Source organism: Tachypleus tridentatus, unplaced genomic scaffold (assembly GCF_004210375.1).
Source record: "Tachypleus tridentatus isolate NWPU-2018 unplaced genomic scaffold, ASM421037v1 Hic_cluster_2, whole genome shotgun sequence".
NCBI lineage: Eukaryota > Metazoa > Arthropoda > Merostomata > Xiphosura > Limulidae > Tachypleus > Tachypleus tridentatus.
The window spans coordinates 26,655,998-26,677,306 of record NW_027467782.1 but is presented as its reverse complement, the minus strand read 5'-3'; the positions used below and the strand labels follow the sequence as shown (position 1 = coordinate 26,677,306).

The following is a 21,309-nucleotide window of genomic DNA, read 5'->3' as shown; positions in this document are numbered from 1 at the left end:
TACAAGAACAAGTAATTTAAATCAGTAATCTCACTCAATTTCATTTCCTTTTTTTCAAAAACAAACACACCTACTGAAACATAGTTAGGTAAAGTAAATTTATATACAGCTGACATCCCAAAGAAGTTTACTCAAACTTTTCTTATGGCCAGCTGTACATATGTGTAACTCTATGGCTACCATCCTAATGTCAACTATCTCTCCACTTCCACTAAAAACAAAGCTCGAAAGAATAGATCTCCATGTAAATATAGAAGTAAACACTCACATTAATCTTCAGTTAAAATAATCTATAAGTTGAGCCAGATATGAAATCCACAGTTATTACACCATATGTACAGCGATAGACATATGAAAGACTAAACTTCACAAGATATCAATGGTTATGAAAGAAAATAATGGCATTATTCTCAGCTTTCAATCAATTTCGAAACGTTCAAGTTTTTACATTCTAAACTACACAATAAACTTACATAAAAGATGTTTGATATGCTAATAAATAGAATATAAACCTAAATATATTACATAAAAGATGTTTGATATGTTAATAAATAGAATATAAACCTAAATATATTTTTCCGAAAGAAATCAGACTGGAGGCCAAGTGTACAACATAAGGAATTAGAAAATGGCCCTTAGAAGATTGACCGAAAAGTTCAGAATATTTTTAAAAATTATTTTATAAACTGCTATACTTTATGACTGAATATAAAGTATATTCAGTATATACGTATTTTTTATCAAATTAACACTAAAATGGTGAAAATGTTTTTATATTACATTTCTATAAAATGTGAAAATATTTGATATTTAGGCAATAATATTCTATTATGAAAATTGTTTATATTTTATCCCAAAAAAATCACAAGCATAAGCAAAATAAGTAACTGAACAATTTAAAAAATGTTTTAATCTTCAGTAATATTAGACCCTTTGGCTTCCTATTAATGGCCAGTGATCCCACAAGAATATAAATGTGTGTGTTTGAAATTTCCAAGAATGCTTCAAATGAATATCCTTAATGAGTTGTGTTATATGCCACAACAGCAGTTTCTTTGGAACTATATTATCTGGGGCCTGGCATGGCCTAAGGCGTGCACTTCGTAATCTGAGGGTCACGGGTTCGCGCCCGAGTCGCGTCAAACATGCTCGCCCTCCCAGCCGTGGGGGCGTTATAATGTGACGGTCAATCCCACTATTCGTTGGTAAAAGAGTAGCCCAAGAGTTGGTGGTAATCAGAAAAAAAAAGGCTTTTCCAGTTGTTGAGTTAGTCCTACAAATTATTTTGGTTTTATTCTCATTGTCACTTGTCCATGTGAAGAAACTAGTAAATCATCAAGAGTACTTAACAGGACAAGTACTTTTCCTTTTAACTTAATTACTTTAATGACTTTTTATGTGAAAGTTTTTAAACTATGAAAAACTATGTTTTATGATATTAAATAGTTTTTCATAAAAACAAATTCAGATACAAGACCAGAAACAACATGGGTAGATGATTGTACTTGGCTGTCAATCTGGATATTTTGTTTATTGGCTAATGCCTTTACCAAAATCTCTTTAGCCAAAAAACAGACAACTGATACACAGTTTGTTAAAACTGTATTTACAGCTGGCCACAAAACAGATATCAACATGCTTCAACATTCAGTGATTAAGTGTAGTGATCCTCTATTGATAAAGTAACATTAATACAGGAAAAGTAGAAAGTGGCTTGTAAGTTCAAAGTGACAGTGTAGATGCAATGGTTTAGACTTAGAGGTCAAAATCACATAAAAAGCAGGTGTGAAAGAGCTGCAAAGTAATTTAAAAGTATGAAGAAAGAGAAAAGGAAGGACTGATTCATCTATTCCACTAGAGAGTGATGAAGATGAAATGCCTAGCAGAACTTCTGAGGATCCCATGGAGTTTGCAACACTGATTGAATGATGCAGATTATCCAAGAATTGAAGTGTAAAAGCAAGACATTGTTGTGGTATTTCAACATGGCACAGGAGCAATGCCAATTCAATTTGGTATTGTATCCACAACAACATTAAACTTTCCAAATCAAGAAGCTCAATGAAAAGCATCAAGTTTCAGTGCTCTTGAAAAGAACAGTTGATTGCTTGCATTCTGTATGGCAGGATTAAGGATTCTTTGTACTATGTAACTTCCAGGAGATCCAGATGATCTTATGAACATGACTGGAAATACAATTAAATCTGATGATACAAAACTATTCTCATATGCCAATAATATGCAACAAGTATTGCCAGAGAAAGTTATGCTTGCACTGATATGCTAGTCAATGATGTTTAAAGAAATGAAAGATAGATTAAAGAACAAACTTTTGATGAGCAAGATGAGAATTGTCCCACTGATATGAAGGTCATGGATTTTGTTTCTACTCTGAAAACTAAAAGCAAGAATGAAAGCAAATAGTCAATAACACAACATACACATCTTCTAAGTTTACTACTGTGTGCTATGGAGCCAAAAACTTTCGATAGGATTACTAAATCTGCATATTTTTTTCATAAAACTTTGTGGGAGATTTTTGTTCAACCTGAAAACTCTAAAAGTGAGTTTTAGCTCATTCTAGAAGGATGTTATTTATTAAGGACAGTCATTCAGCACAAATCCTGGGTGTCTGGCTTGTGGAAGCAGTGTTAAAAATTTGCAAACAGTCTAAAAAAAGTTGATTTATTTATGTCAACCAATTGTAATTTTAGTGTATTTGAACAGAAACTAAAATAAATGGGTATCTATTGATGGTGGCACTATTTTTCTCTCACTTTGACTATCTGAATTAGATTTACATTGCTTAGCTTTAAGCCAGACCAATTCTGGCTTAACAATTCTGGGTGTTATTTATCTCATTTTACTACTTTAATATCATGCTGAAAAGATGTGGTCAGTTCTTATAAACTTCATGAGAAGACAGTGCATAAGCATTCAAAATATTACAGTCCAACCAGGTATCCAAGGCTACCTTAACTTTCATTAATGCCCCCCGCTAGTACAGCGGTATGTCTCTGGATTTACAACGCTAAAATCAGGGGTTCGATCCCCCTCGGTGGGCTGAGCAGATAGCCCTTTGTGGCTTTGCTATACGAAAACACACACACACACATACACTTTCATTAGTGTTTGAAACTGCAAAATTTTGTGATGGCCTTTTAACATGTCTTTAACACTTTGTAATTTCATAATTATCATCAACATTGTCTGTAGGAAAGTAGGAAGAAAAACAGTATGAAAGGCTTTGTAAAATCATACTTCCATGTTGTAATCTTATAAGTACCACATTAAAGTCAAATTCATAAAGTGTAGTTTTTATCTTAACAGCTGTCACATTTTCTTTATTTTTAATGAACATATATTAGATAATATGTCTTGATTATTTTAAAACTCTAATTATCTTTGTAATGCATAACTTTATTGAATGTTATTTTTATAAATTTTAAAAATGTATGTTGGGACATTTTATCTGTTTCTATTACTTTAAAAATTAAAACAACTTATGTAACAAGTGTGTGGTACAAGTATTGTGTACATATTAACTGAAAGCATTAATTATTATACTGTACATAACTATCTTTAATATTAAATTAGTTTTCATAATTTTTGTGTGTTTTACAATAGTTTTGTCACTGATATTCTTAGAGTGAATAAAAACAAGTGTTCAAAGTCTGCTTTATGTAAATCACACACCACAGCATTGAAGTGTTTTATCTTGTTACTCTCAGCATGGCTACAGTTCAGTTATATTCATCTCTTGCAGAAAGGTGATATAACTATTTTAATTTCAGGAACTGATCCTAAATCTGTACTGTATGTTTTTTATAAGTAAGAACAGTGTAAGAAAGGTAACAAATGCAAGTTTTCCCACGATGATGTTGAAAGTAAGAGTGAAAAGAAGAGTATTTATGTAGACTTGAGAGATGAAGGTCATGTAGTTTATTTTTTTATCTGTGCATCTATTATCTGTTAACAACGTAAAGTATAAAGGTCTTTTAAATCAACTGTATGGTTTTCTGTGTTTGTATTATTAGTGTTAAACTACTGAAGTGTTTTAAGAGTTTAAATGGCAATCTTCAGTTGTACCTTTCAGAAAATTAATGTAGATAAATCTAATTCTGTTAAGGGTTTATATCTTTCATTTCAAATATAAAAAGTTTAAATTCTATATTTTTTGGTCAAGATGAATTTTTATCTAATAAATAATTTGGATTTCAATCAATTATTGCATACTGCACTTGATAAACCAGAATAAACATATGATGTCATAGAAGAATATTCCTACAGCTTTCAAATAGTCAAAATTATTTTCAGAAATAAAACCACAACAACAAAAGAAACAAAATTCCTGTCTTTGATATTTTTCCTCTTTTCCCTGAGCCTTACATTAAGAACATTTGTTCACAATCATGAGAGCTCTGGGTATTTAATATGTTGATAAACCAAATTTCTGCTGCAGTAATATATGATCATTGTGTTGACGATAGAAATTCCCATTATAGCTGAACATGCTTCTGGTAAGATTTCCCAGGAATTTAGTTCAATGCTATATGCAGACTTTAATTTTCAGGAAATTAGATTCATGGGTTTTGCCAGTGATTTCTTCTTCTTTTCAGTAAAACAATGTTTCTAAGTGAGAATATAATCAATGAGAAGACATTTGGACTCTGTGTTTCTTTTTTTTCAACACTTTTTATTTTAGTCTGTCATACTCCACACCATTTCAGGAGTTTTAGTTTTCCACTACTTTTCATGCTTCCAAGTTGTTTGCTTTGGGGGAGAATTGCTCTTCTCATACTTTTGTTTCTGTTGATACCAGTTCTACCAGGGGACCAGTACATGTTGATAAATTATAAATAATAAATTAAGTCCTCAAATTTTACATCATATGTATGCTAAGTATTTGTACTAGTGAATAGGCTAAGCACGACTCCACTTCAAAAGTTAATGACTCATGAAGTCAGAGAAGCGATACAACGCTACAAGATAAACATAAAACTAAACAATGAGCTATTTGTGCTCTGTCCACCATGGATAACGGATATCGAGACTCGATTTCTAACACTTGAAGTCTACCGACATATCGCTGTGCAACGAGGGTGGGTTGTTTTGAACTGATATGGCATTAATATTATTATACCAAACTTAGATTAAATAAAGTCGATAAAATACTTTTTATTAAATAGGTACAGAGCAAGATAAACTATCAACTACATTTGTTAAACTTTGTTTATATCTAACGGGATTTTTGATTTATGAGCTTTCCTGAAGAAAAGTAGTTAATAATTTGTTATAAGCCTAAAATATATACTGTATTTTCCGGTTTATACGCCGAATAAGCCGAGGCCAATTTTCAGCTCTGAAAATGAGGGTTTTTGCTTATTACTGCCCAATTAGCCGAAGCCATTTTTAAGAAGTGACAAGTTTTTTCAAAATGATTTCTTAGTCTTGTTTCAGCGTCAGCAAGCATGTTGTGAGTGATCATTGGTGTTCTGTGGTAAAGCAGAATGTGTCGTATTGAGACAGAGATGGAATCAATATGTTATTCGTTATTGGCTCCACTCACTGTAATTAGGTAACCAATGAAATTCTAGAAACAACGTTTCACTGTAGTCTTAACGTGCTCGTTAACCAGATTGTCTTGTTTCTGGCAATTCTAAAAGAACTGAAATTGTGGAAGGGTTCTGTCTACAATCATTACGCTCAGTCATTTGAAATAGTTGGCATCTCTGTATCAGATAGTATAAAACTTTTAATTATAAATGTGCTTTAATGTCTAGTTTATTAACATGCATGGATAATAAAGTTCATTAATCTTTTTAATGCCATTCAAGTTTTTTTAATATATACATTACACATTTTTAATGTGGCTCCCTTTTGAAAATCACAGTATATGTAATTTGATTTGAAATTAGAAACTGGCTTGAAACCAGGACTGGAAAGTCCAACTTCAGGTGACTAATGCTGTTATCCTGTCTATAATTTTGCTGCACTTTTTTAAAAACTTTTTTGTTACTTTATTTTTTGAAAATGGCCATAACATCAAATAATTTGGAACCAGGACTAGAAAGGCCAACTACAGGTGACTAATGGTGGTTTTTGTACTTACCTGTTAGTCCTACTGGTGAGTTATGATAATTACAGTTTCACTACAGAAAGTCCTTTACAACTTGAATAACTAGTTTTTCTCTTAATGTTGTTGACTTGATGTAAACTTTGGTTTTATGCTATTTGTATGTTGTTTTTTTAAACATTGTTTTGTTTTATCATAATTTCCTTTTATGAATTTTACTAAATTTGCTTTTTTTACTGGATGTTTGACATAGATAGCCTAACTGCTTTGTGCTATAAAACTCTAAATCAACCAACCAATCTCTCACAAACACTGACAAAACTCCCTTGCTACTTCTGACAGATTGTCTATATCAACAATTATATTACCACTGTGGATATTTTCTTATGTAATATTTCTTTTCTTGGTCCTGTTGTACTGTTATTAAGCTTATTAGTCTTGTCTTCACTCAACTGCTCGTTTCTTGTGTATCTGTTGCCATGAAACTTCCCGGTTTCTGATTTGTGAGGACCATGCTTCATGTTCAAATTAAAATATTCATGAATTACTATGGTAATAAACATTTTGATAGACTACATCAATTAGTAAAAGTACTTTCTTTGTTTAACACATAGAGTTTAACATTTATGATTGACCCATCAATGAAAGGTTATTGGTACAGTCCATTTAAAGGGAGTAGCAATAAGAAAATCTGCATTTTGATAATAAGAAGAAATTACAGACAAACTGGGTAAAAGTATCACCAAAAAAGGATAAAAACAATTGTGGATCACACTTCCATGAAAATGGAATGTAAATAGGGCATTTAAAAAGAAAATCTTTCAGCTTTCATACTTTTTGAGGGTTTATACTGATTCTCAGAGTTTTTGATAAGACACTGAAAATGTAGGGGCTAAGGATTCAAAATATGAAAATGATTATTTGTAATATCTTTTGATATTTTAAGGGAACATGCTGCCATAAAATTAAGAACAGGGAATCCTAGGTGTGATTGATCTGTTCATTTACTGATTCAGCCCCTAAGGTGCCTTTCAACATGAAAATGTCAGGTAGAGTTATTCTGGTAGAAATTATTTTTACTGTACTTAATCTTTCTGAACTGTAGTTGATTATTATAAAGCACCAAAATATTTAGAGTTGTAATACTTCACTTACATTACTTACACAACCACAAAAAGCAAATATTTGGCTGCTAATATAGATAGCTTTTCTAAAAGTTCTTTAAATACATTTTAAGGGTGTTGAGTGTTGATATAATTACTAGAACCTTCTTTATCATAAAAACTTTTGTTCTTAAGAATGATTGCATGAGAGAATGAAATGTTGTACTTGTTTTTAAAATATTTCTTCTTACTATAAAAGGTGTAACTTTTAATAATCTTACAGCAGTGTTCGTATTATGAGTGCTTATCACATTTTCAAACAGTTATCCCTTTTTATGTACTTGTTAACAACAGAATGACTTTATAACACCCTATGTCAAAAGTTTGAGTTATTCATGTTTTTGCACTTGTTAACAGAGTTCTTAGAATTCTTGCACTATTACCAGCAGCACAGTGTGTGGACTTTTGATGCTAGAAAATTGGTTCTGTGTTCTGATACACATGGTTGGTAAAGCAAAGATAGCCTGTTGTGTATATTTGTGCTGAATTACAAACACATAAATACTTAGAACTCAACAAAACGTTTAGTTTCTGAAAAGACTTAAAAAAATATACACAACAGACATAATTGAAACAAAAATTTTAAAAAATTTTATTTTCTTATTCATAATTGTATGCAATGGACAGACATCTATATTCACAAATAATATTATCCTACTAGTAAAATGTGTAAAACATTGAAATATATAGAGTTGACACTTGAATTCATGTTTGGAAAATTCCTTGTAAATAAATTTTTCAATATTTGTGTATTGTAAGAGATATGTTATCAGCTTGGTGAATAAGTATGACTTGTATAGAGATTTCTAAAGCTAACTGTCATAGAAAATTGGATCAGCTGAGTGCAAACCTAACTGACAGCTGTCTGTTATTTTCAAGTAATGTTATTATAAGGTTGATAGTGTTGTTACATTTATTAAACAACAACAAAATAAAAATCAAACTTCTTTAAAGCCTCTGTTTGTATGTAATTTTCTTTTAAGTATTGTATAAGAAAGATTTAATACCAAACTTGAAATACTGAGTAACGATGTGTGCTTGTGAACAAATTTTGTACTGTGTCTTTTTGTGTAAGTATTAAAATTGATGTATGGGTTAAAGATAAAAAATTAGTTATATTTTAGTGTCTTTATTTTTCTTTCAAGTGAATAAAAAGTATTACATTTGTTCAGAAAGTGAGATAGAAAAATAACACTTTCATTTAATATATATTAATTAGAGCATAACCTGCTATTTTGTAACTTTGATCTTCATCTACATATTCAGAGTAAATGAATGGATCATTGTGATATAATTTTTGAGCAACAAAATCTTTGAAAATGCAGAATAACTTTTTATAAACAAGTACTTGTGTTGAGCTGTACCTCATGTTTAAATGTTCTAATGCTGTGTTTTCATCACCCAGATAAATCATGATTCTAGCCTATCTAAAAGTTTACATTGGATAATACACTCCAAAGGCATCTTCACATTACAAAAGGAGAAATGTTATGACATTTATGAAAAGTTGTTTTACACCTAATGCAGAAAATGCTAAATCACATGTTCATTGCAAATTTAATCACTTTTAATACCCTTATTTTAAAAAAGACCAGAAAATAGAGAGAATGGTGTTTCTTATTTTAAATATTTCTGGGAGAGCATGCCTCTGGAACTTCCTTAAGATATTGTGCATAAAATATTGTGTAGAGTCACAAGCTAGCACTACATAGTACACTGACAGGATTATCTCCCTGATTCATCAGTATCACTTACTTAAACATACTGAAAACCTTCTCTGTTGCTATTTTCTAAAGAGATCTTAATATAACCTTTCCATCCCTGGAGTACTTTTAGTAGCTGTGGTGTGAACAATTTACAACAAATCAGTGTCATGACTCAGACAAAGCTCACACAATATTTCAAGTGAAGACTATCGAGGACCAACTAGTGACTTGAATAGAAAGATAACTTCCTTGTTTTTACTTGATAATCAGTTTAAGTTGCATCACTCTGAACAGTCCTTTATACATCACTATTCCTTCTTGTGTATGAAGACCAAAGTTGTATACTACTTCATAAGTATTTGGTGGATCAGAGCAAGATGTATTGATTATCTTTCTTATGAAGTAGTTTGATCCTAGAGGCACTTGTCACCTTGTAATTCAGAAGTTACTTTTTGTTTCATGAATGTTTAACAGTATTTGAATTAATAACATTTTCTTTAATTATGTTTTTTATGTAAACCATTAAGATTTTGTGTACTTAATCTTTACCCATAGAAAACGATTTTAAGATTATAAAATCTATTTATTTTATTATAATTTCTTCAATAATGAAATATGATTTGATATAAAATTGCAGAAAGACTTGCCAACATTATGGTTAAGAATGTAACTGAAATGTGTCTGAGGTAATTAACCACCTTAATACCAAATAATTAGTAGTAAACTGTATTTTAACAAAAAGATTAATTATGGACCATTGAAAAACAAACTTTATATTACGTATTATAAACATTCTTCGTGATTTTATACCTCACTCATGTTTAAAATTAACTGTAGTAAGTAAATTTATAAAAAGTAATTTTTTACAGCATCCAATCAAGAGCATTTTTTGTGATGAAGTCACTGGTGGTGTTTTATCAAAAGTGAAAAGAAAATTAGGCTTACAAAAAGTTTCCAAAATGGTAAGTGTATCTAAAGAATTTAAAAAAACATATACTTCAAACTAAAATATTTAGACGACTGATTGTGATCCACGTGCATAATCCATTATCAATTAGATTATACTTTATTAAACCTGTATATCTGCTTGGTCATTCTGACCAGTTTTGTAATCTCCATGGAAACATGAAATTGCATAAACTACTGAAATATTCTAAATGTACAAAGTGTATCATCATGAGTTTTGGCAGATGTTTATCTAAACGTTACGTTCCTTTTGTAAAGTGAAATTATAGTTTAAGTAAATTGCTTTCATAAAACATTTATCCATTAATTTATGCATTCTGTATAAGACTACTATGTCCAATTTGGATAATTGTACTGAATTTTATGTCTGAAAGAGGAAAACGCCTTAAAACTTTATTGAAACAAAACTGAAAGTCATTTCTTGACCACTGATCATTCATTTCCTTAAACCTTGTTACTATTTGTATATTTAATGTAGCATTTGTATTAGTTGTAAAACTGTTTTTAGTTCTCTGTTCATTTTGGAAGTTGTTCAGTTTACTTAATTGGATGCTCAGTATACACGTGTGTTTACATGTATATTTTCTCAAAGTTTTCTTGAACAAAGATCAATAGTTGTTTCATTGTGGTTCATTATGTGATAGATGATGCTTTATTGCATTAACTACCTGATTCACAGATAAAATAAAATCAATGTGTTGATGATTTATTCCTGAATTACTATGTGTTTTATTAGTTGTCAGCATTTATAAAGGCTTTTATTTTTTCCACTGATCTACAGTTGTATTTTAAATAACAGTGACACTAAATAATTATTATACTACAAACTGTTAAATTACTGTCATACATTAGATAGGTCAGTAGGTTCAGTGTTTAGTAACTCAAATGATATAAGGGTGTCAGAGAACACATGTATTGAATTTAATAGTTATAATGACATCAGTTGCTGGAACAGCTGGTTGTAAAAGACAGAAGTTATTTTCTGTTAATATTGTTATTCAGTATCTTCACTTAACTGTCTTTGTATTTCTTATAAAATCAACAAACAAACAAAAAACATGATCTGAATTACCGAAAAGATGTATCAAAATTTAGTGAGACTATTAACTGTAAAGACTAGGTGATATTCTGTTCTACTAAAGAGAACACTTCATTAGTTTTTGGAATTCTTTATCTGAAATAAGCTTGTGAAGTATGCTTAAATTTGTATGTAGTACATATCCAAAATATATATTCATCAGAGGTTATTAAAGTTTGGTCTTATTAAAGAAAGTAAATATTATGTATTTATTTAATGTATGTGTTTTTGTAAGCTTTCTATCTATCAAACTGCAAACAAGAATGGAAATTTTATGAAGATAAATTTCAATTTTGAATTTTTTTCTTTTGATAATGTCTAATATGAACTGTTTGTTTCTTTCTGTAATGTGAGCAGATTTGATGCTACCTATTTGATTTCAAAAGGTATGAAACCAAACCTGATACAGATCCCTTACAAGGTTTAACAGAGGCTGAGGAAATAGTAGAAGAACAATGTGAGGAAATAAAATGTATGTAGAACTGTAGAAAGATGTTTAGGATGATGAAATGTGGGTTGTGTTGATGTGTGTTTTACTTGTAATAACTTATTTATTATAATTGAATTTTTATTATTAATAACTTTATATTAACAATATTGTAGTCCTCCAATGGTAAGTTTCTTGAAATCTATAACGTAATGTTCTCTACAGTAGTTATTTTATAAATTGTAAAGGGATGTTTTAATTAGCACTTGAAAGAAACATACATTGCAAATAAAATAAAACACCTTCAAACAAATATTTATCTTATTATGAAATGGAAAGAAGAGGTCTCACCCTGTGTTCAAAACATCAAATAATTGGAAAAACATTACACTAGTAAAAAAATCATCATTCATTAATGTTCAGATTTTTTAAACGTAAAGAACAAAAACATTTAAGTTATGTAGCTAACAATGGTTTTCAAGTAATATTAACACCTTTTGTGTTAATTGAAAGGAGAGTTGAAAAAGAATCTATAAATATATCATTGTAAAAGAAATAATGGTGTGTGTAACTACTTCTTATTGACAAGTTAGTATTCTTATGTTAGCTTCTCTTGAACTATGTTGAGTCTAACATGTTTCTGACAATTCAGCAGGAACTGATATAGAAATACATTACATTTAATCCTGTTAACAGGTGGTTAACGTCTATTGATGTGTTAAACAGTTTTTACCAAGTTTAAATATTTTTTCATGTTGCACAATCTTAAGAAGATAAACAGCCACTACCAAGTTAAGCATCAGTTTTTTTAATAAATATGAGTCATACTAAACAGCTAGTACAAAATGTAAACATCAGTTCATGTTTAACAAACTTTACACATACAATTAATTGGTACTACTTCTGAGCAACAGTTCCTGTTGAACAAAAATGACACATGCTAATCAGCTGTTATCAAACTTGAATAGCAGTTATTATTGAACAAAATTTATGCATATTAAACAGCTGTTTTTATAAAACAATTTTGGGACTTGTTAATGAACAGTGTGTAATCACCTGTTAAATTTGTATTGGCTTAGCTGAGTTTAAATTAATTATTACAGATACCATTCTCAGATCCTTTTACACAGTCAAGATGCATGTACTCAGAGAATATAATATGGCTATAACTGCTTGGTATAAAATATTTGTGTTTTCTTAAAGTTTTAACATTGTGAATATTGATTAATAAAATAAGTATAAGATTGAGTCATCATGAGTACCTTACCATAATTGTCTCACATCTAATGTAAGATATACATACTTTGTCAAGTGACAAAATTAAAACCATGTAACTTGTATAATAAAGTTACAAGAAAGAGGCTACATCAACACTGTGAGATAATAAATTATGTTTTTATATTTAGTTACGGTTTTGTTAGCATTCATTTATTATTCCTTCTATTGTCTAGTTTATCTCTGAATTTTAATTGCATTAAAATAATAGCTTACCTTCTAAATGATCATGTTTAATTTGAGTACACATGCATGTAATATGAAACTGGCATCAGTTTTCCCTGGTGGTGATGTACAGATATCATAAACGTTGTACATTATGAAAATTACAGTTTCATGGTTTGTAATCTTGTGATCTAACAAGTGAATGTCAATCTTACATTGAGCTTTCACAAGTTAGTTCACAAGATATTGATGAAGAATATTATTTCTGATTATTACTAATTGTTGTTAGTGAATTTGTGATTAAGTCTGTTGCTTTTTACTCCTGATTCATTTATTCATTGAAATATTTATTATTTTGAATTTATATATTGTATTGTTCATTAACATTAATTTCAAGTCCTAGCCTCACACATATTCATTTACTGTGTGGTAAGTTATCAACTTTGTATTTCAGTAATTTAAAATCACCCTTTGATTTCTGTGATTGTCAAAGTATTTTTTTTTTTCTATTCTGGTTGTAGTGGCAAATTACTCTCTACCATTGCAACATCTTTTTCTACTGATGTCTTTTTCCAAAACAACATTACTTCCTCTCACCCAAAGCTATTTCAGTCCTGGTTTGCCCTTTAAGCATTGCTATAAAATGTTTGCAATCAGTGCACCAGTCTTTTCTACTCCTTTATTTTCTTACCATTTCAGAACATGTGCTGATCATGTGACCACCCTCCATCAATCATATTGTGTCATTTATTACTAGCATTGCTAACTACTGCCACTCTAGCACTATGCTAACTTTCTCAGTTGACATTCTGTTGTATAGACATGTGTTTTTAAATCATTCTTCATGCAACAAACTTTGGACCATGACTGATCACAAATTAATATCACTTTTAACTTGTGTTTGATTTCTGTTGTTTCTACTTGTTTGTTTTAGATAAACTTCTGTTTTTTTAATTTGTTAATATGAATTTGAGATTTAACCCTTTTGCCCTGGGTGTCCTTTACTGTGCATGAAACAAAGCTTTAGTGTCTTATGTTCAAAATTTATTAATGTGCTTTTTTGACATCATTAAATGAATTAACAGAGTGTAAAGTTTCAACTAATAATCTATATTTTAATACTTTAAGTTTTATGATCTTAATTCTGCAGGACAATATTTAATTAATACTGTGTTTCTCAGAGTGTGACACTTTTTCTAGACATCTTTTCTCATCTGTTTTATCCATCACACATTCATAAAGTACAAAATTAAAGTTACTCACTGTAAAATCTTGATTGCTCAGACAAAACATAATTTTTCATAATTTTCAATTTTGTTTGGTTACAAAGCTGTCATAGAATATCAGACCCCTCTTACTGCACCCACCTGTCACATCCTCTTTTTGTTAATAGTTGTCTTTTACATTTTACCTGTAACTAATAGAATATCAAGGTTTGATCTATTCTATGACATTTTGTATTAAGTTACAGACAAGTGTCAGTTTCTCTTACAATACAACATTTGTTACCATGGAAATCACAACAGGTAACTTGGGTGAATTTGTAACAGCTTTTGTTGCATAGTTAGAAAGCCAGAAATATTGTAATTGTTTGAGAAACTTATCTTCCTTTTGCATGTTATTAGTCTATGTTCTTTGGTGTATTCGTTAATTAACAAAATATTTCGTACATTGCAATCATTACTATAAAAATATGCTTAAGTGTTCTCAACATTTGACACCAAGAAAAAAAATAGATTAGGCAAGTACTTTATTTCTTGTTTTTCCTGTTTATTCTTTATTCAATACTCCAAAGGTAATTAAAATGTAAAAATAGGGATTTTGTAAGGTTAGTTAAGATTAGATTAGGTGAAATAAATAATAATAATAATGTAATAAAAATGTTTTACAAGACACGAATGCAAGCAACTAGGTAGTAAGTAGTTCATGGGTAGTGTAATTCAATAGCATAATGAGAGCTACGTGCATATTGAGTGATGCAACTTATAATGGCACGAATTATAGTTACAGTTCAAAGGGTAGTCAAACGGGGAGAAAAGTAAAGTTTAATTGTAAATGGATGTATACTGTTATGAGTATAGTTTCATATTACAATTTGAAATCATTCTAGAAAGAAAAGACTAATTTTGATTTATTTATATTTTTTGGACAAAGTCTCCCACTCTCACCTCTAGAAGCAGAGACAGAACCTTCTGCAACTGTAATTAATGAGAACAGAGGCATCTATTTTACTCCAACATCATGAAAAGATCCCATGTGAGATGGACCTGTTCCAACCAATTAGTTTATTATTTTATCTATCAATACCCATCTGGGAAAAGCTGATGATTTTGTTATTATGGGTATCACTGAGACTGGGTTAAGTTTGAACAATTTTGATGAAGGAAATTTGTTTGAAATACCAATCTACAGATTATTTACTAGATATAGAATATTGAAAAAAAAGTGGGAGTAGTAGCTTTATGTGTGAGGAGTGAACTACATTCTGTTGAGTTAGAATATATTAAAGATAACAGCAATAAGGTTGAGTCAGCTTGGGTTAGTGTTAATGGATATCAATGAAAAGATGTTATTATGGGATATTTTACTTTTAGGGGTATCGACTGGGATAATTTTGCATCTGACAATGAGAGGGATAGGCTTATGGAAAAAGTTCAGAATTCTTTTGTACACCAACTGGTGACAGAACCTAGAATAAAGGAATCTATATTAGATTTAATATTAATTTCTAAAGTCAATAGGATAGAGTTGTGGTTGGTGAACTTTTAAGTACATGCAGATATGGAACTATTAGGTTTGGTATTTTATTACATGTAAAATTGAAGACGAATTATATCCTAATTCCAAATTTTGGTAAAGATAATTTTGATGGAATGAAACATGATCTAGTTCTGTAGATTTGGTTAAAGAGCTGGCAGGTGATCTTGAACAGATGTGGTAAGAACTTAAGGTAAATAATTGATATGTATACATGACATGCGTATTTTATACATAAAATACAGGACAGTTCCAGTATGGTTTAGTAAAGTTTAAGCAATCATATTTGGGATAAACAAAATAAACACAATAAATTTAAACTTAATGGACAAACCAGAGCACTTAATGTATGAGAAAGATATTGATGTAAAATATATCATTTGAAGTTCTGAAACTGTAAGACTAAAATTGGGAAACATGAAAATTGATAAATCCCTGGACCAGACAACTTTTATCCTAGAGTTTTAAAGAAACTTAAAGATTATACTTATGAACCACTAGCTAATACTTTTTATAAGTCATTGAGTAGTGGAAGAGTATTAGAAAACTGGAAGTTGGATGTTAGTCTAATATTTAAAGAAGGTGATAAACATTTCCCAGGCAATCATAGGCCAGTTATTCTTGATGATGAGAAACCCACTTAAAGTAAAAATGTGTCTCAGGACAGCTGGTATGATTAACCTGAAAATGACCTAAGAAGGTTGTAACATTCTTCTCTGCTTTATTAGTAAAAGTGTTAATATCCATACCAGCCATCCTGAGATATGTAGGCCAGTTAATCTTAGATCAGTAGTTGGAAAGTGTTTGGAGTGTGTAATTAAAGATGCATTACAAATTCACTTAAAGCAGATTAACATAATATGAAAGAGCCAGCATACTTTCAGCAAGGGAAAGTCTTGGTTAACAAATATTGTGACATTCTTTGTGGATGTCACTGAAAGAGTTAATTAAGGAAATACCATGGATTTGGTTTACCTTGATTTTCAGGAAGTATCTGATGATAAGATGCCTTACAAAACACTCGCTACAAAAACTAAATATGTGGTTCTGGGAGGAATGTTGTTAAATTGGATAGAAAACAGTAATAAATGGAATTAGATCTGACTGGGTCATACTAACAAGTAGTGTGTCTCAGGGCTCTTTACTGAGTTATCTGCTATTTGAGACTTGTATTAATGATATTTATTCTGGAATGAGTAATGAAATTTTGAAGTTTGAAAATGACATGAAGGTTTTTGGGGTTGTTAACTGCATCAGAGATGCTGCAGACTTACTAGGAGATTTAGATCATTTAATGTATTGGGCCAATACATGGCAGATGTTCACACGTCCAAAATGTAATGTGTGTGGGTTTTCTCAATTCAAATTATTTTTAAAACTTAAATACGAATATATTAAATACCGCATGTAAAAAAAAATATCATGATGTTGTGATAGAAAGATTCACTTAAGTCATCTAAGCAGTGTATTGTAGCTAGCAATATGGTTAATTGGATTTGGAGTAGTATATATAGAAATACTGAATACAAGACAAGAGGTATTATTGTTTCACTGTATAGATCATTTTCAAGGTCAAATTTAGAGTACTTTATACAGTTTTGATATCTCTTCCTCAAGAAGGATATTGAATTGTAAGAGAAGATTCTGAGGAAACACTAACATGATACCTGGGATGGCTGGATTGTCCTATGAGGACAGATTAAAAATATCTAAACTTGAATTCTCTAGAGAGGAAAACTTCAGAGGGGACTTGATTAAGTGCTTGAGTTTATTAAGGGTATTGATAATATTTATCATTCAAACTTTTTCATGTCTAGCAGTGACAACAGTAGAACAAGGGAGCATAAATTGAAACTTTGTTAGAGTTGGAATTATTTAAAATTTAGATAGGATTACTTTTTAAACTGAGTTTAAGAAAAGATTGAATGAATACATGAGTTGTAAGGGGTGAACATATTTGGGAGTTGGAAGGGACATCCTTGATGAAATAATAAGTTCCTTTTGTCCATTTAAAATTTTATAAAATGTATAGCTCACCAGCTGACACCCAATGGAGAATAGAATTCTTATAGTATTGGTGAAGATTAGGAATGCTGGAAGGAAAACGAAAAAGTGAAAAGACTTATCCAGTCAAAGGCAAAAGAATGTGTGTATAGTTGAAATGGTAGGAAGATCATGTGTGAGATCATGAAGATGATGAATGACCAAAGTACTAGGAGTAGTCTACATTCCAGCCTTAACAATCTCCTTTAAAGGACAGTGAAGGCATGCAACAACAGACATAGTAATGGCATGAATGTGATGGGATGTTGTGGATATGGCAACCTATCAGAGATAAGTTCAAACAGAAGTTGATGAACCAAACCAGTATGCATAAAAGGAAAAGGCCATTGGAAATGGAATGGTTCCAGGGAATAAAAGGTTGGGATTGTGAACCCAAAAGGAGACAGTACATGCCATATATCATCTTAAGGAATGAATCAGACAAAGAAGTTGATCAGGACTGGAATGGGAATTTAGGTTAGAAATGGAAGGTTAAGAAAAGGTGAGAGAGTAAAAAACAATTAAAATTTTGGCATAGGTCTTAGAGAAGAAGGACCAGTTTGGATAAAGAATGACGTAAGAGGGATGATGTAATGAGTGGGTAACATTAATGACATAAGTAGCTGAACTATGACTGCAATTGAAGTAGAGAAGTCTTTATTTAACAACTGGGTGAATAATAGGGAAAGGTGGGAAGTGCAAAAACAATGAGAAAGAGACAAATTTCAAAAGATATGTTATCTGTGGTAATAGACATGGACAGAGGCTTGATGAATCAGGAAAGGAAAAACGTAACACATTCAACCAGAGACTGGGCTGAGACAATGGAACTGACTGAAGCCATACATGTAGGTAGGAAGTGTTGACACCCACAAAATGAGAGGCCACTCCATGAGAAGAAACTTGGGAGAATATAATAAATTTAACACCAAATTTAGGGAGCCAGGAAAATGAAAAGTTACAATCATAATGTGGTGACCATGAGCACAGATACCTGGAATTGGTACCACTGGCCTTATGGTATAAGTGACCACTTTGAAGATGTTGTAATGCACCATAACAACGACCATCCCAGCAGAAGTAGAGAAAAGTGGGACAAAGCTTAAGAACCTCAGTAAAGGTGGTATGGAGTGACCACTCCATGGTAGACCAGAGATTGGAAGATGATGGATGTGTAAATTATTCATTCCAAACGTGAAGATGAAGGAGGAAGCTAAACTTTACTGAGGTTGAAAAGAAGAACTCATGAATGAGGTATTGAGAAGGGTAAGAAGAGACTTCTCTCCATCATTAGGAATCCTATTTAATAGTGCATCTTGTTAGAGCAGAGTAGTGTGGTCTCTTCAAATGGATGGAAGCAAGCGGGAGCCAATAATCCACAGAATGAAGTGTGCAAAGACTCAGAGTCAGAAAAAAGTTCGTACCTCCACACAACTTAGAGCCAAGGTTAGTCTGAATGGTAGGGTCTTGAATTTGAGAATTGGACTTAAAGTTGCAAACAGCTATCAGTAAAGTGGACACTATGGGGCAGAACAATAAAGTGTAGATTACTGGGATTAAATTAGGTTTCTAGTATCACAAACGTTGAAGTAGCCAAAATCAAGTTTAGTCATGGGAAATAAATGAATACATTACAAGTCAAAAGATTTTAAGTCCCACTGATGAAAATTAGGATAATAAGATATACAGTTAACAATGATGAAAAACAATCGGACAGAATAAATAGAATATTACAAGTAGTAAAGCTGTGTAATGGAGAAACTATTAAATCATACTCAGTTAACAAAATACTGATAAATATCTTATGGGCAAACAATCTAATTGTATCTAGTCCACAAAGTATGGAATAATAAAGAATGTGCAAATTGACCAGAATTACTAAAAAAAACACATTAACAATTAATGTCTAACTTAACAGATATCTAAATTAAGAAGGACAATGAAGGGCACATATTAAGTCCTGCACTTCTAAAAATTAGGATTATAATAGTAATAGTAATGAACATCCAAGACAATTAAGTTTACCCAGAAAAAAACAAAGTACCAATCAGTAACTAACTTTCAATTCATCTGAAGTAACTCAGATGACAGAGGACATAAATATCTAACTTACCAAAGTATGAGCACTGATGACAGGAAATATATAATTTTCTCATGTTTGAATAAGGACAAAGCTATAAGCAGGGCATCTTAACTGTGGATATATCAACTCTGTATATGTTGAGAAACTTACTAAAGATCTCCTGGGAGAACTGGAAATAACAGGAAGAAAGGAGGGAAAGAACAATTCTCCACCAAAGTGAATGAAATGACACTGGTGAAAGAAGTCAGAAAAACTGTCCAAATTTATTTATCACTGGTTGTATTGTTCCTTTGAACAGTGATATGTTGGAGAAAGAAATGATCACTAGCTGTGCATGTGGATCTAAAGCCCAATGAATTTACATCTGTACCTCCTCTGCAGATAAATCTGAAACCAATTCCAAGGAAGTCATGCCAATAGCGTTTTTTAACTGTAACAAATATCTCTGTGTTAATACATTAATCTAAAATTCATCCACAAGTGAAGCCAAAAATAAAATACAACTGAGCACGCAGGTGCTTATTTTCGTACATGAGCGAGCATGCGCATAAATTAATAGATGCTTATTTTGATACATGTGCTTGCAGATGATTATTTTCATATATATGTGCGTGCAGGTGCGTATATTCATACATTACCTCCAGGTATTTAATTTCGTAAATGGGCGCACGGGTGCTGATTTTGGTACATGATCGCGCAGTTGATCATTTTGGTAAATGCGCGAGCCAATGCTTATTTCATTACATGTGCGCTAGTAGGTAAATTGATAGATACGCGTCCATTTCCATTCATTGATAGATGCGCACGCACATGCTTATTTCCCTACATGAGCGTGAAGGTGCTGATTTTGTGCATAAATTTGTACACTGACACGAAAAAGCTTATTTTCGTACATGTGCTTGTATGTGTACAAATTGGAAGATCAGCTCGTAGGTTCTTTCGTACTTGCGCGCGCAGGTGTTTATTTTGATAGATGCACACGCAGGTTTTGATATTCCTACATGTGCGCGCATGTGCATAAATTGAAAGATGCGCGGCCAAGTGCTTATTTGGGTACATACAAACGTAGGTATACGCAGATGCTTCTTTGCTAGATGCACTCGAAGGTGCTTATTTTGATATATGCGCCAAGAGGTCTCATATTCGTACATGGGTACGCAGGTGCTTATTTTGATACATATACGAGCGTGCAGGTGCTTATTTTAGTACATGCGCACAAAAGTGCTTATTTTGGAAAATGCTCACGCAGATACTTATTTTGGTACATGGGCGTGCAGGTTCTAAATTTTCCTACATGTAAGCGCATGTGCATAAATTGACAGATGGACGCAAAGGAGCTTATTTTGGTACATGCGCATCAAGGATCTTTTTTTCGTTATCAGCGCGCATGTACTTATATTGGTAAATGCGAGCACAGGTGTTTATGTTTGTACATCCGCACGCATGTGCTAATTTTAAAACATGCACCTTCAAGTGCTTATTTTCGTGGATGTGTGTTCAGGAGCTTATTTTGATACATGCGCGTGCTATTACGTAAATTGCTAGATGCGCGTGCACTTAATTATTTTGA

At 31.5% G+C, this 21,309-nt stretch overlaps 1 protein-coding gene and 1 long non-coding RNA gene across 7 annotated transcripts in view; one reads left to right on the top strand and one right to left on the bottom strand.

The window, feature by feature from the left end:
- Positions 1-579, bottom strand: part of LOC143242444 (anoctamin-6-like) — a 40,871-nt gene extending 40,292 nt beyond the window's left edge. The window contains exon 1 of the mRNA XM_076485849.1: positions 565-579. The gene's annotated coding sequence lies outside the window, so the exon portion shown is untranslated. The remainder of the gene's footprint in view (positions 1-564) is intronic.
- The window catches only part of LOC143242445 (uncharacterized), a 28,657-nt gene extending 13,089 nt beyond the window's left edge, over positions 1-15,568 (top strand). Inside the window, exons 1-4 of one of the 6 annotated variants that reach the window (XR_013022700.1) lie at positions 3,847-3,932; positions 9,815-9,907; positions 11,347-11,446; positions 13,378-15,568. This is a non-coding gene — a long non-coding RNA (uncharacterized LOC143242445). Of the gene's footprint in view, positions 1-3,846; positions 3,933-4,356; positions 5,103-5,959; positions 6,128-9,814; positions 9,908-11,346; positions 12,825-13,377 lie in introns of those variants that run through there. The other 5 variants (XR_013022699.1, XR_013022695.1, XR_013022696.1 and 2 more) reach the window with 5 other exon arrangements.
- The last annotated feature ends 5,741 nt before the right edge of the window (positions 15,569-21,309 follow it).